At 48.0% G+C, this 15,830-nt stretch overlaps 1 non-coding gene across 1 annotated transcript; it reads right to left on the bottom strand.

Annotated features, from left to right (window-relative positions):
* Positions 1 to 2,697: 2,697 nt before the first annotated feature.
* Positions 2,698 to 2,801, bottom strand: LOC112423972 (U6 spliceosomal RNA). The gene has a single exon (XR_003014580.2). It is a non-coding gene; the product is annotated as a U6 spliceosomal RNA (small nuclear RNA).
* Positions 2,802 to 15,830: the final 13,029 nt, after the last annotated feature.

The following is a 15,830-nucleotide window of genomic DNA, read 5'->3' as shown; positions in this document are numbered from 1 at the left end:
TTCCTCTACACCGCAGACTTCTCTTTGATTTTCCCTTCTTTGAAATTACAGGGCATGGATGTAATTTCCATCCAGTATTTATTTATTTATTTATTTACGAGATGGGGTCTCACTCTGCCACCTAGGCTGGAGTGCAGTGGTACAATCTCGACTCCCTGCAACCTCCGCCTCCTGGGTTCAAGTGATTCTCATGCCTCAGCCTCCCAAGTAACTGGGACCATAGGCATACACCACCATGCCCAGCTAATTTTTATTTTTATTTTTTGTAGAGATGGGGTCTCTTCATGTTTCCCAGGCTGGTCTCCAACTCCTGGCCTCAAACAATCCTCCTGCCTCAGCCTCCCAAAGTGCTGGGATTACAGGCGTGAGCCACCACACCTGGCCTAATTTTTTTTTTTTTAAATAAAGATGAGGTCTCACCATGTTGTCCAGGCTAGTCACAGACTCCCTGGACTCAAGCAATCCTCCCGTCTCGGCCTCCCAAAGCGCTGGGATTACAGGGGTGAGCCACTGCGCCTGGCCTAACCACACAAATTTTGACTCCACTTGAGTTCTGGAGTCTCACACAGGTCCTTGCAGTTTGCTTCTGGAAAAGATATGTCTGTGCTGTCCCTGCAGAGAGAGGATAAGAAAGTGTGCATTTGACCTTCCAGCCTTCATGTGTTAATATCCTTTTTCCTGCTGTTCTTGTATTGTATCCTCCGCTGTAAGAAATCTCCACCTAGAGTAGAACTTGATCTGCAGTCACGTGGGTCCTTCCAGGGAATCCTCAAACTAGTTGTATGTGACCACGAAGACAAGAAATTGTTTTATTAAAACTATGAATTCAAGGCCAGGCATAGTGGTTCATGCCTGTAATCCTAACACTTTGGGAGGTTGAGGTGGGTGGATCACCTGAGGTCTGGAGTTTGAGACCAGCCTGGCCAATATGGTGAAACCCTGTCTCTACTAAAATTACAAAAAAAATTAGCCAGGTGTGGTGGTGGGCGCCTGTAGTCCCAGCTACTCAAGAGAATTGCTTGAACCCAGGAGATGAAGGTTGCAGTGAGCTGAGATTGCGCCACTGCACTCCAGCCTGGGTGTCAGACCGAGACACCATCTCAAAACAGAACAAAACAAAGAAAAAGAATTCAACCGGCCTTAGTGGCTCATGTCTGTAATCTCAACACTTTGGGAGGTCAAGGCAGGTGGATTGCTTGAGCTCCAGGAGTTGGAGACCAGCCTGGGCAACTTGGCAAAACCCCGTCTCTACAAAAATAAAAAAATTAGCCAGGCATGGTGGCAGGTGCATGTAGTCCTAGCTATTCAGGAGGCTGAGGTGGGGGCATCACCTGAGCCCAGGAAGTCAAGGCTGCAGTGAGCCATGATTGTGCCACTGCACTCCAGTGTGGGTGACAGAGTGAGATGCAGTCTTGAAATAAAACAAAATAAAATAAAAAACCATGAATTCAATTTTTAAAATTGTTGCAAGATTTAAAAAATTATGTTTCATATTGAGTGTTTTTTGGTAGTTTGTAATTTTCAAGGAATTGGTCCATTTCATCCAACTTGTTGGATTCATATAGGTAGAGTTGCTTAGTATTCCCTTACTATTCTTTTATTAGTTTTTGTTTGTTTGTTTGTTTTGAGATGGAGTCTCACTCTGTCGCTCAGGCTGGAGTGCAGTGGCACAATCTTAGCTCACTGCAACCTCTGCCTCCCTGGTTCAAGCAATTCTAGTGCCTTGGCCTCCTGAATATCTGGGATTACAGGCACCTGCCACCATGCCTGGCTACTTTTTTACTTTTTGTTTTTTGTTTGTTTCTTTTTCTTTCTTTTTTTTTTTTTTTTTTGAGATGGAGTCTTGCTTTTGTCACCCAGGCTGGAGTGCAGTTACCTGATTTTGGCTTACTTACAACCTCTACTTCTCGGATTCAAGTGAGTCTCCTGCCTCAGCCTCCTGAGTAGCTGGGACTACAGGCACCCACCACCACGCCCGGCTAAATATTTTGTATTTTTAGTAGAGACAGGGTTTCACCGTGTTAGCTAGGATTGGTCTCGATCTCCTGACCTCATGATCTGCCTGCCTCAGCCTCCCAAAGTGCCAGAATTACTGGCATGACCCACCGCACTTGGCCTTGTTTTGTTGTTTTGTTTTGTTTTGTTTTGTTTTGTTTTGTTTTGAGGCTTTGACATGGAGTTTCACTCTTGTTGCCCAGGCTGGAGTGCCCTGGCATGATCTCGGCTCACTGCAACCTCTCCCTCCCAGGTGCAAGCGATTCTCCTGCCTCAGCCTCCTAAGTAGATGGGATTACAGGCATGAGCCCCTGTGCCTGGCCATCTTTTTTTTAAGACAAGAGTCTCTGTTGCCCAGGCTGGTGTGCAGTGACACAATCTCAGCTCGCTGCAGCCTCTGCCTCCCAGACCCAAGTGATCCCCCCACCTCAGCCTCCCTAGTAGCTGGGACTAAAGGCGTGTACCATCATGCCTGGCTAATTTTTGTATTTTTATTTATTTATTTATTGTTGCACGAGGGCTACAGTAGTAGGTGGCAAGCCGCCATGCCTGAGTGAGGATGGGCAAATTGTTTTCCAATTGCCAACCTCAGTGGTACAATGCGAGATGGACATGGCAAGGTTATGATGTCACAGGCCTGTGACATTATGGCAGGATCCGGGGAAGGGAAGCAAAGCGAGGTAACGGGCAGTGGACTGTAGCAAGAATAGGGAATGCATCATGAACTTGTGTGTCATCCTTGCGCAGGGGCCATGCTAATCTCTGTATTGTTCCAATTTTAGTATATGTGCTGCTGAAGCGAGCACAATTTTTGTATTTTTTGTAGAGACAGGGTGTTGTCATGTCACCCAGGCTGGTTGCAAACTCCTGAATTGAAGTCACTCGACTGCCTCGGCCTCCCAGAGTGCTGGGATTACAGGCGTGAGCCACAGCACCAACCCTCAAATGGAAATTTTAAAACAAAAATTTTATAACAAAAATTTTAAACTCACTAGATGGACTCAATAACAATATGAAGAGGAGGAAGAGTCAGGAGACAAAGGTGGATGGATAGAAAGCACCCAAACTGGCCGGTTGTGGTGGCTCATGCCTGCAATCCCAGCACTTTGGGAGTCAGGGTGGGTGGATCATTTGAGGTCAGGAGTTCGAGACCAACCTGGCAAACATGGCAAAACCCTGTCTCTACTAAAAATACAAAATTAGCCAGGCATGGTGGCACATGCCTGTAATCCCAGCTACTCGGGAGGCTGAGGCAGGATAATTGTTTCAACCCAGGAGGTGGAGGTTGCGGTGAGCCAAGATCATGCTGTTGCACTCCAGCCTGGGCAAGGAAAGCAAAACTCCGTCTCAAAAAAAAAAAGTACCAAATTGAGGCCGGGCGCAGTGGCTCATATCTGTAATCCCAGCACTTTGGGAGGCAGAGGTGGGTGGATCACCTGAGGTCAGAAGTTTTAGACCAGCCTGGCCAACATGGTGAAACCCCATCTCTACTAAAAATACAAAAATTAGCTGGGTGTGCCATTACATGCCTGTAATCCCAGCTACTCGGAAGGCTGAGGCAGGAGAATCACTTGAACCTGGGAAGCGGGGGTTGCAGTGAGCCGAGATCATGCCACTGCACTCCAGCTGAAATGACAGAGCAAGACTGCGTCTCAAAAAAAAAAAAAAAAAAAAAAAAAAAATCAGTGGGATTACTTGGCGTGTTTCTGTTTTGGCTAGAATACAGTGGCGTGATCTCGGCTCACTGCAACCTCCGCCTTCTGGTTTCAAACAATTCTTCTGCCTCAGCTTCCCGAGTAGCTGGGATCACAGGCAAGCACCATCATGCCTGGGTAGTTTCTGTATTTTTGTATTTTTGTATTTTTTTTTTTTTTTTTGAGACAGAGTCTTGCTCTGTAGCCCAGGCTGGAGTGCAGTGGCACAATCTTGACCTCGGCTCACTGCAAGCTCTGCCTCCCGGGTTCATGCCATTCTCCTGCCTCAGCCTCCTGAATAGCTGGGACTACAGGTGCCTGCCACCACGCCCGGCTAATTTTTTGTATTTTTAGTAGAGACGTGGTCCCTATCTCCTGACCTCGTGATCCGCCCGCCTTGGCCTCCCAAAGTGCTGGGATTACAAGCGTGAGCCACCGCGCCCGGCCAGTTTTTGTATTTTTAGTAGAGACAAGGTTTCACCATGTTGGTCAGGCTGGTCTTGAACTCCTGACCTCAGGTGATTCACGTGCCTCGGCCTCCCAAAGTGCTGGGATTATAGGTGTGAGTCACCGCACCTGGCTATGTTTTTGTTTTTATGATGTATTTATTAGAATTACAATTTGTTTGACGCTGCTTCAGGATATGAGTAATTATTCAAAGAAAATGTGACTTTTTAACAAAGCAGTTCCAGGAATACATTGTGGAGAGAAAAGATGACTGCTTAAAATATGGCTATTGCTGAAATGTTGTCTATATTAAGGAACCTTCGTGAGATCCCCGACATCATTGTGAACACAATCTTTTGTGGTTACCTGACATGAATTAACTTTCATACTTTTTCATTGTATCTAAGTTCTTGGCCACGCAGATACATCTGACAACACTTAACCCCTCTTGAAGACATTTTTCAATCTCTAAGTGACTACTAACTCCAACATATCTATCTTGTTTTTACCACAAGAATTTTGAAAAATCGCCGGGCGCGGTGGCTCAAGCCTGTAATCCCAGCACTTTGGGAGGCCGAGACGGGCGGATCACAAGGTCAGGAGATCGAGACCATCCTGGCTAACACGGTGAAACCCCGTCTCTACTAAAAAATACAAAAACCTAGCCGGGCGAGGTGGCGGGTGCCTGTAGTCCCAGCTACTCAGGAGGCTGAGGCAGGAGAATGGCGTGAACCCGGGAGGCGGAGCTTGCAGTGAGCTGAGATCCGGCCACTGCACTCCAGGCTGGGCGACAAAGCAAGACTCTGTCTCAACAACAACAACAACAACAACAACAACAACAAAATTTTGAAAAATCAGAGTAGGCTGGGCATGGTGGCTCACACCTGTAATCCCAGCACTTTTCGGGGCCAAGGCGGGCAGATCACCTGAGGTCATGAGTTCAAGACCAGCCTGGCCAACATGGTGTAACCCTGTCTCTATTAAAAATGCAAAAATTAGCCAGGCATGGTGGCAGGTGCCTATACTCCAGCTACTAGGGAGGCTGAGGCAGGATAATCATTTGAACCCGGGAGACGGATGTTGTGATGAACCGAGATCGCACCATTGTACTCCAGCCTGGGCAACAAGAGCAAAACTCCATCTCAAAAGAAAAAGAAAAAATACTTCTCGTGGGAGAACTTTCAGGCACTAATCAGGCTAATTCATCCCAGAGAAAAACCTTGATGACAAAGAAGGGGAAAAAGTCTTCCAATTTTTTTCCTTATCGGATTTCAGAGAATCCTCAGTGATATACAGGGAAACTTGCTGGAGGCATTCAGGGTTTATCAATGAAACTCTTTAATGCCATAGTCGTCAGTGGATTTTGTTTGTGTGGCAGTCAGGAAGAACCCCTTGGGCCATTGCATATATGGGGACATTGTAGAGAACCATTTTAGGGACCCCATCCTATTGAGTGCCATGAATACAGAAAAAATCCATTATTCCATTTACATGTTTTAGAAGTGAGAGAAACTCCAAATAAGATACGGCCAAGTTGTGCAACAGAATTCAGAATTTATTCAATATTAGTGTTTGTATCACAGAGAACATCTGTCATTTATATAGACAGTTTTCCCTGGGACTCCCATGCTATTGAACACTGTAACGTTGATTTTGGAGAGAATCCCTGGGGATGGGGAGGCATCGTCAACATTCCAATGCAGCATCAGCTAATTGACATGCAACAAAGACTCTATCAATGCAGAAATGTGCAAGAGCTTTCGAGAAAGTACAGCTCATTCAACATCAGAGAATTCACAAAGGAGGAAAACTGTGTGTAATGTATGTGAAAATGCTTTGAGATGGTGCCCAGATCTAATCAGACATCTGGGATTTTGTAAGCAGAGAGGGGCCTTGTGAGTATAATGGAGGAGGAAGAACCTTCAGTCAGAGTTCCTTACTTAGACAGTATCAGCTAATTCAGGTGGGATTTAAAATGGTCATATGTAATGAAGACAGAAAACTCGGGGAAGCGTGGAGAATACGGAATGTGAGAGCATCCACACTGGAGTGAGGTCTTAGGAGTATAATTAGTGTGGAAAATCACTTGGGGACAAGCTTAGCTTTCTCATCATTGGAGAATTCACACAAAAAAAGGAATGAGCTTGGACAAATCGTGGGAGAACTTTCAGGCACTAATCAGGCTAATTCATCCCAGAGAAAAACCTTGATGACAAAGAAGGGGAAAAAGTCTTCCAATTTTTTTCCTTATTGGATTTCAGAGCGTCCTCAGTGATATATAGGGAAACTTGCTGGAGGAATTCAGGGTTTATTAAGATTCACATTAAGTGCCTGGCTCACACCTGTAATCCCAGCACTTTGGGAGGCCAAGGCAGGCGGATCACAAGGTCAGGAGTTCGATACCAGCTTGGCCCATATGGTGAAACCCCATCTCTACGAAAAATACAAAAATTAGCCGGGTGTGGTGGCGGGCACCTGTAGTCCCAGCTACTTGGGAGGCTGAGGCAGGAGAATCACTTGAACCCAGGAGGCGGAGGTTGCAGTTAGCCGAGATCATGCCACTGCACTCCAGCCTGGGCCACAGAGTGAGACTCTGTCTCAAAAAAAAAAAAAAAAAAAAAAAAAAAAAAAAAAAAAGTTTCACATTAAAGCATTCATCCCATTAAAGTAGAGGTTTAAACTTTTTGCTTCTTTCACCCCAATCGAAGCTTTCATTCCTTACGTCTCTGTTGAGGGAACGAAGCAACAGGCAAAAATCAATGTTGCACTGGCTTTGCCCTTCAAAACATCATACAATATGTGGGGTGCAGAAGGACAGGATTGAGAGGTGCTGGGCTTGGTGCCAGAATCTGGCAGTTGCAAATTCTAATATCACAACACACCATGGGTGGGCCCCATATATCTGATGAATTTGCAGGACCACATCTCTACAAATGCTGGAGATTGTTTGGAGATGGGAAAATGGGGCTGGGGGTGGTTTTTCTCCAGGTCTGAGTAAAATGAAATAATGTGTATTTCTAAGATACATTAGGAGGATGCCAGTTTCTCTTTGTTTCATATTTTCAAAAATGGAGATTTAAAGAGGACGGGCTAGAGCTCTTGGGTTCAGCTTCTCATTCCATAAGGGAAGAATCAGGCATATTTCTTGTGTTGAAGCAACATACACGCACGCACGCGCGCGCACACACACACACACACACACACACACACACACACACACACACACACCATGTTTGATGAAAGACCAGAAGAAAGCTTTCTTTAGTCCTCATCAACTGATTGCTTCTCTCCTACCAACCTCGTTGCTTGGCCTTCAACCAGCATTCTAAGTCTTCCAAAATACATCCTTGTCTCTCCCTACAGTAACTCTCTCATTGAAATTTTTTTTTTTTTTCCCTGAGATGGAGTCTCACTCTGTTGCCCAGGCTGGAGTGCAGTGGCACAATCTCGGCTCACCACAACCTCTGCCTCCCGGGTTCAAGCAATTCTGCCTCAGCCTCCTGAGTAGCTGGGACTACAGGCATGCGTCACCACGCCAGGCTAATTTTTGTATTTTAGTTAAGACAGGGTTTCAGTACGTTGGCCAGCTGGTCTCGAACTCCTGACCTCGTGACCTACCCGCCTCAGCCTCCCAAAGTGCTGGGATTACAGGCGTGAGCCATCACAGCTGGCCCATTGAGTTCTTAATAGAAGTGAGTTAGGTATTGTGGATTTCTGGCTCCTAGCTTTGCTTAGAGAAGCCAGAAAGAGGCGCAGTGGCTCACGCCTGTAATCTCAGCACTTTGGGAGACCGAGGCGGATGGATCATGAGGTCAGGAGTTCAAGACCAGCCTGACAAATATGGTGAAACCCAGTCTCTACTAAAATTACAAAATATTAGCTGGGCGAGGTGGTGGGTGCCCATAGTCCCAGCTACTCGGGAGGCTGAGGCAGGAGAATCGCTTGAACCCGGGAGGTGGAGGTTGCAGTGAGCCAAGATCGCACCATTGCACTCCAGCCTGGGTGACAGAGTGAGACTCCATCTCAAGGAAAAAGAAAAAAAAGAGAAGCCAGAAAGAAAATGTAGAAAAAAAGAGGAGAGGTGGGGGAGATAAGGAATGAATAAAGTTGCAGAGGGGGTGGGGGATGGTGGCTATGCACACAGAGAATGGCAACTGAGGACACCTTATTCCTGAGAATCTAAAACGGCACTAAAGTTTATGGCTGGACAGTAACCAAAAGGCCTGGTTTCCCACTAGGCCAATTTAGTTCCGGCCGCCATCAACTTCTTCCAGTTAGTTCCCTTGCTCCCGCTCCAAATCTCAGGCATTAAAGCCCCACTGAATTGATACAATTCACCATTGAGCCCTGTTTTAGAAGATGTCTAAGGCCGGGCATGGTAGCCCACACCTGTTATCCCAGCACTTTGGGAGGCCGAGGCCGGTGGATCACAAGGTCAGGAGATCGAGACCATCCTGGCCAATATGGTGAAACCCCATTTCTACTAAAAATACAAAAAAAAAGAAAAAATTTGCTGTGCGTGCGTGGTGGTGCTTACCTGTAATCCCTGCTACTCGGGAGGCTGAGGCAGGAGAATCACTTGAACCAGGGAGTCAGAGGTTGCAGTGAGCCGAGATCATGCCACTGCACTCCAGTCTGGTGACAGAGCGAGACTCCGTCTCAAAAAAAAAAAAAAAAAAAGAGATATTCACGAAAGTTCCAGAAATCTTTTTTTTTTTTTTTTTTTTTTTTTGAGACGGAGTCTCTCCTGCCTCAGCCTCCTGAGTAGCTGGGACTACAGGCGCTCGCCACTGCGCCCAGCTAATTTTTTTGTATTTTTAGTAGAGGCGGGGTTTCACCGTGGTCTCGATCTCCTGACCTTGTGATCCGCCCGCCTCGGCCTCCCAAAGTGCTGGGATTACAAGCGTGAGCCACCGCGCCCGGCCTGAATATCTCTTTCTTTCCTTGTCCATATCCCCTAGGCTTTGGGGCTAGGACTCAGAGCCGGGATTCCTCTGTAGGCTAGGACCAATCCTGATTCTTATTCCCTCTATATGAGCAATAATTTGATTTCTAATGTCTAAACTTAGGTTGATTTTCCATTGGGAGTTATAGCAAGAGTCATGGGGTTCTGAGAAGCGGTGAGGAATGCTTTAGGCTGCAGGTAGCAGAAATCTGCCTAGAAAATAAAGACAGTGACTTACAGATCAGTAAAACTGGAAGTGGGGATTCCAGGATAGGTATGGTGGCTCAATGCTGTCATGGAGGACATAGGCTCTGCCATCCTCAGTATGTGGGCTTTTCCCCTTGGTCTTGTTGCCTCATGGTCTCAAGATGGTCCCAGCCATCTCCCCATACTTTTTTTTTTTTTTTTTTTTTGAGACGGAGTCTCACTCTAGCCCAGGCTGGAGTGCAGTGGCATGATCTTGGCTCACTGTAACCTCTGCTGCCTGGGTTCAAGTGATTCTCCTGCCACAGCCTCCTGAGTAGCTGGGATTATAGGCACCTGCCACTGCGCCCAACTAGTTTTTTTTTTGTTTTTGGAGATAAGAGTCTTACTCTGTTGCCCAGGCTGGAGTGCAGTGGCGCGATCCCAGCTGACTGCAACCTCCGCCTCCTGGATTCAAGTGATTTTCCTGCCTTTTCCCACGAGTAGCTGGGATTACAGGTGTGTGCTACCATGCCCAGCTAGTTTTGTATATTTCATAGAGACGGGGTTTCACCATGTTAGCCAGACTGATCTGATCTTGACCTCAGGTGATCCATCCACCTCGGCCTCCCAAAGTGCTGGGATTACAGGCGTAAGCCATTGTGCCCAGTCCCCAATTTTTGTATTTTTAGTAGAGATGGGGTTTTACCATCTTGGCCAGGCTGGCCTTGAACTCCTGACCTTGTGATTCACCTGCCTCGTCCTCCAAAAGTGCTGGGATTACAGGCGTGAGCCACTGTACCTGGCAAATGGGAGAGCGTGCTGCATGGGCTGGAAATCCCCATATATTTTACCAGCACAGCTAAGTCACCCGCCCACTTCTAGGCCAACTGACAGCCGAAGGAATGAGTGGCAAACTGGCTGCAGTGACAGCCACGGCAGGAGGCAGCCTGGGCTGGCTTCTCTCGGCCCTTTGTGGAGTCCCAGCTCTGTTCTCGCCCTCTCCTCCTTTATCTTCTTGCCAAAACCAAGCTCATTTTTCCTCCACAACAAGGAGATTTTCTCCACGGCATAGCTCATTTTGGTTTTGCTTCCACTGCCAAGTTTCTTCTCCAGTGTAATTTTGGCCAGCACACTGGTCCAACCAGGCCCTACTTGCCTTCAGGACATCTTGTGGCTCACTGATTCTACTGTCTGGTTTTTCCGCTCCAATTTCCAAAAAGAGCCATCTGACTGGCCTGGCTGGCTTTCCCTCCATTTTTGAGCCAGATGACTTCAAAATCATTGGCCAGCCTATATGGGATCCTGGTCCAGTGAACTGTATATTTGGGGGCTTGGGGGTGGCAGAGAGCCTGTTGTGACACAGCTACCTGGGCAGCAGTTTCCATGGAGGGGCTGGGGGTAGCACAGGTGATGGCACAATGGCATAGACCATCCATAGAGGGTTGCCACAGAGTAATGGCACAATGGCGAAGAGCATCCGTAGAGGGTTGCCATAGAGTTAATGGCACAACGGTGTAGAGCATCCATAGAGAGTTCTCAGAGCCCAACAACTGTACGAGATGACAAGGCTGCTCTGTCGGGGAGAGAGACCACATGGAAGAACATGAGGCATCAGTCACGTGACTGCAAAAGCTACTTTGGACATTTCAGCCCCAATAGCTGCTGCGAGGAGAGGAGGCCTCAGACATAGTGGAGCAGAAATAAACTGGAATCCAAGACTCATGGAACTGAGGGCATCATCACAGATTCCTGAGTCCCAGCGGCCTCAAGGCTTCCATGGCTCAAGAATGTCCCCCAGTTCCCACAGCAGAAACTCCAGTGGCTGAGGGTAGAAAGCTTGAGTTCTCTCATGAACAAGGCTTTAATAGGGATTGGAAGTGCTTCTTGCCTACTGGTCTTAGGATCTTGGAAAAGTTTTTGTGGCTTTGACAGGCTGAAGAAGGGACTCTGGAGGCAGGACTATTTCAAGATGGCCCTGTGACAGACAGAAAATGGGCTGGTTCTTCCAGCAAATGGAATTTAAAAATTCCTCAATGGAAAAATGAGAACTTTTAAAAGCATGGGTGATGGACAGAGCTGGATTTGAACCCCTGCTCTTCTACTTACTAGCTGCATGACCTTGGGCAAGTTATTTAGCCTTTTTAAGTCTTTTTTTTTTCTTTCATTTGTAACGAGGATAGAAACACATCTCTTTCAAAGGGTTGAAAGGACTAAATGAGATACTGCATGGGAAACAATTGGCACCACTGGCCCTGGACACACAATGGTGACTGTGATTGTGAGTCACTTACGCACTTGGCAAGTGAGGGCCAAAGGCCCAGTGAGAGACCCAGTTAGGGCTTCAGGGTGCTGGCTTGACTCTTCTGGACAAGGATCTGGTACCCTCCATAGTGGGGAGTGGGGATGGGGTAGGGGTATCTTTACAGCTCTCCATCTAGATCCAGTTTTTTGAGCAATTTCATAGAAGCCTCTCATTCTCCTTATCTATTTTGAGATGGAGTCTAGCTCTTGTCACCCAGGCTGGAGTGCAATGTCTTGATCATGGCTCACTGCAACCTCCACCTCCCAGGTTCAAGCAATTCTCTTGCCTTAGCCTCCCGAGTAGCTAGAATTACAGGCCTGTGCCACCACACCTGGCTAATTTTTGTATTTTTAGTAGAGACAGGGTTTCACCATGTTAGCCGGACTGGTCTTGAACTCCTGACCTCAAGTGATCCGCCTGCCTTGACCTCCCAAAGTGCTGGGATTACAGGTGTAAGCCACTGTGCCTGGCCCTCTCATTCTCCTTAGAACAGTCTTTGCCACCCCCATGGGGGTGCCTAGTTTCGGGTGACCTTTCCCTCCAGTCCTTTGCTTCTCCAGTAGCCTTCACCTGGTCTTTCCTCCCCTCCCCTCACCTCCCCTCCTCTCCTTCCTTTCCTTCCTTCTCTCTTTTCTTCCTTCTTGCTTTCCTTTCCTTTCCTTCCTTCCTTTTTTCTTTCTTCCTTTTTCTTTCTTTCCCCTCCCTTCCTTCCCTCCCTCCCTCCCTCCCTCCCTCCCTCCCTTCCTTCCTTCCCTCCCTTCCTTCCTTCCTTCCTTCTTCCTTCCTTCCTTCCTCTTTCTTTCTCTCTCTCTCTCTCTCTCTCCTTTTCTTTTCTTACAGGGTCTTGCTCTGTCACCCAGGATGGAGTGCAGTAGTATCACAGCTCACTGCCACCTCGACCTCCTGGGCTCAAGCAATCCTCCTGCCTCAGCCTCCTGAGTAGGTGGGATTACAGGCATGCTCCACTGCACCTGGCTAATTTTTTAAAAAATATCATTTACAGAGACAGGGTCTTGCTATGTTGCCCAGGCTGGTCTGGAACTTCTGGACTTAAGTGATCCTCCCGCCTTGGCCTCCCAAAGTGCTGGGATTACAGGTATGAGCCACCATGCCCAGCCTGGTTGTTAATTTCAATCTCCTTCACCTCCACCTGTTTTTGTAATTTCTTATCTAATTTGGCTTGGGGATCATCATCAGAGGAGGGATTTGAAAGGGTATTCTTTTTTTTTGAGATCATGTCTTGCTCTGTTGCTCAGACTGGAGTGCAGTGGTATGATCTTGGTTCAATGCAACCTCTGCTTTCTGGGTTCAAGCAATTCCCCTGCCTCCGCCTCCCAAGTAGCTGGAATTACAGGCGCACACCACCATGCCTGGCTTAATTTTGCGTTTTCATTAGAGACCAGGTTTCACCATGTTTCCCAGGCTGGTCTCAAACTCCTGGGCTCAAGCAATCTGCCCGCATTGGCCTCCCAAAGTGCTGGGATTACAGGTGTGAGCCACTGCACCCGGCCGAGGATATTCTGGAGGCTCACTGTAAATGGCATTCCAGCTATACAATTCCAGGACTGCAGCAATGAAGCCAGCAACTGGCTGTCTCCTCTGGCCTGGAGAGAACTGGGTAAATACACGGGTCTCTGGTAAGCAGATGCAGAGGCAGCTTCTTTCCTGAGTGCTTTCCTTCTCTCCTGAGTGCTCAGTGACCTGCTGACATGTTCACCAAGTCAAAGTTCAGCAGTGTGGAAGACTTGGCTTTCTAGGAAATGCAGTTCTCATAGGCAGTACCAACACTAAGAACTAGTTCTTACTATTTGTACCAAGATACCAAGAACATACTGAACTTACTAGGTTTTTTGTTTGTTTGTTTGTTTGTTTTGAGACGGAGTCTTGCTCTGTGGCCCAGGCTGGAGTGCAATGGCATGATCTGGGTTCACTGCAACCTCTGCCTCCGGGGTTCAAGTGATTCTCTTGCCTCAGCCTCCCGCGTAGCTGGGATTACAGGTGCCCACCACCACGCCCAGCTAATTTTTGTATTTTCAGTAGAGACGGGGTTTCACCATGTTGGCCAGGCTGGTCTCGAACTGCTGACCTCATGATCCACCCGCCTCAGCCTCCCAAAGTGCTGGCATTACAGGCGTGAGCCACCGCATCCAGCCGTTTTTTTTTTTTTTGAGACGGAGTCTTCCTCTGTCACCCAAGGCTGGAGTGCAGTGGCATTATCTTGGCTCACCGCAACCTCCACCTCCCAGGTTCAAACAATTCTCCTGCCTTAGCTTCCCGAGTAGCTGGGATTACAGGCATGTAATGGCACACCCAGCTAATTTTTGTATTTTTAGTAGAGATGGGGTTTCACCATGTTGGCCAGGCTGGAGTCCAACTCCTGACTTCAGGTGATCCACCCGCCTCAGCCTCCCAAAGTGCTGGGATTACAGGCATGAGCCACTGCGCCCAGCTTGTAGCTTTTAAAGTTAGAAGAGAGCTCCAAGGCTATATAAAACTCTGGACTTGGCCGGGCGCGGTGGCTCACACCTGTAACCCCAGCACTTTGGGAGGCTGAGGCAGGCGGGGTCAGGAGTTTGAGACCAGCCTGGCCAACCTGATGAAACCCTGTGTATACTAAAAATACAAAAATTAGCTGGGTGTGGTGGTACTCGCCTGTAATCCCAGCTTACTCGGGAGGCTGAGTCAGGAGAACCTCTTGAACTGGGGGCGGAGGTTGCAGTGAGCTGAGATTGCGCCACTGCACTACAGCCTGGGAAACACAGCAAGACTCCATCTTGCAAAAAAACAACAGAACAAAACAAAAAAACCAACAAAACAGAACAAAAAAAACCAGCTCTGGACTTGGACAGAAATTTGTTCCCTTTTCTTCAGGGGAGATTGACATTTCACCACCAACAAAAGGCGAGGGACCTTTTCTGTCCTGTGTCCTTGAGACCCAGAACTTAGCCATATACCAATGGGACGATGTCCTCCCCGGGGGCAGGAGCAGACCCAGGTGGGACATTTCAGTACAGTCCTTAAGGTCTGTTCTCCTCGCTACCACCACGAACTCCTTGGCTGCCTGGGAACCAGAGTGCAATGTTCATTCAGCAGATACTGAATGCACACCTACTATGAGCCAGATGCTAAGCTGGGCACTGTGGACACAGAGACAGGCCTAAGGCATAGCCTTCCCTTCAGAGAGCCCCAAGTTCACATCGAGGGTGGTCCCTGAGCTGGTCATACTTAACTAGGACTGTGAATGCACAGCTCCACAGCAATGGTGATTTCTATTTTTTTTTTTTTTTTTTTTGAGACAGTCTTTCTCTGTCGCCCAGGCTGGAGTGCAGTCGAATGCCCTCGGCTCACTGCAACCTCCGTCTCCTGGGTCCAAGCAATTCTAGTGCTTCAGTCTTCTGAGTAGCTGGGACTACAGGTGTGCGCCACCATGCCTGGCTATTTTTTGTATTTTTACTGGAGATGGGGTTTCACCATGCTGCCAGGCTGGTCTTGAACCCTTGACCTCTGGTGATCTACAGAACTTGGCCTCCCAAAGTGCTGGGATTATAGGTGTGAGCTACCACTGCGCCTGACCAGCAACACTGACTTCTTGCTTGTTCCTTGCCTGCCCATCCCCAAAATCACTCCCCAGGGCTAGTGCAATGCAGGGCAACTAGCAACACCTCCCAGGCAGAGCTGAGACTGCAGAGACGACGCATCGGCCACCTCGGCTAATGCCGCTGGCCTGCCTGCGGCTGGAGGTTGGGAGGGGAGGAAGAGGTGGCAGTAAGTATAAGATCACCTTCCTCCCTGTGTGACCTTCAAGGGACAATCACCCTGAAGAAGGCGGGCTATGTCTTCAGTGGAAGGTTAACGCCCTGAACTACAAACCCGTCTGCCTAGACGACATTGTCACAGTTATAAGCAGTCTGCTTGTCCACACAGTCCACCAAGCCACCCTGAGTGTCTCGGGGTTCAGAGGAGTCTTGGCACATCCAGAGGACAAAAGGCGGCCCCTCTTCAAATATCTTTCAGTCTGCTCAGGAAGAAAAAGTCATCAAAAATTAATGAAGGGCTAAGTGTGGCATGAGTGTTAAACGGTTTTTGCAGGCAGTGAATTATCATTAAGGGAAGCAGGGGAGCAGGGCTTCAGGCTCACAGCATCCCAGGAAAGCTTCAGGGAACAGGTGGGTTTTGGGCCAGGCTTAAAGGATGGGCAGAATACAGAGTGGTGGGGGTGGGCACCCCACTGCATTCCAGGGGGTGCTGACCATCAGCAATG

The sequence above is a fragment of the Macaca nemestrina genome, chromosome 4 (genome assembly GCF_043159975.1).
Source record: "Macaca nemestrina isolate mMacNem1 chromosome 4, mMacNem.hap1, whole genome shotgun sequence".
Classification (NCBI taxonomy): Eukaryota; Metazoa; Chordata; class Mammalia; order Primates; family Cercopithecidae; genus Macaca; species Macaca nemestrina.
The sequence above is the reverse complement of the archived record's forward strand: the minus strand, read 5'-3'. Positions and strand labels throughout refer to the sequence as shown.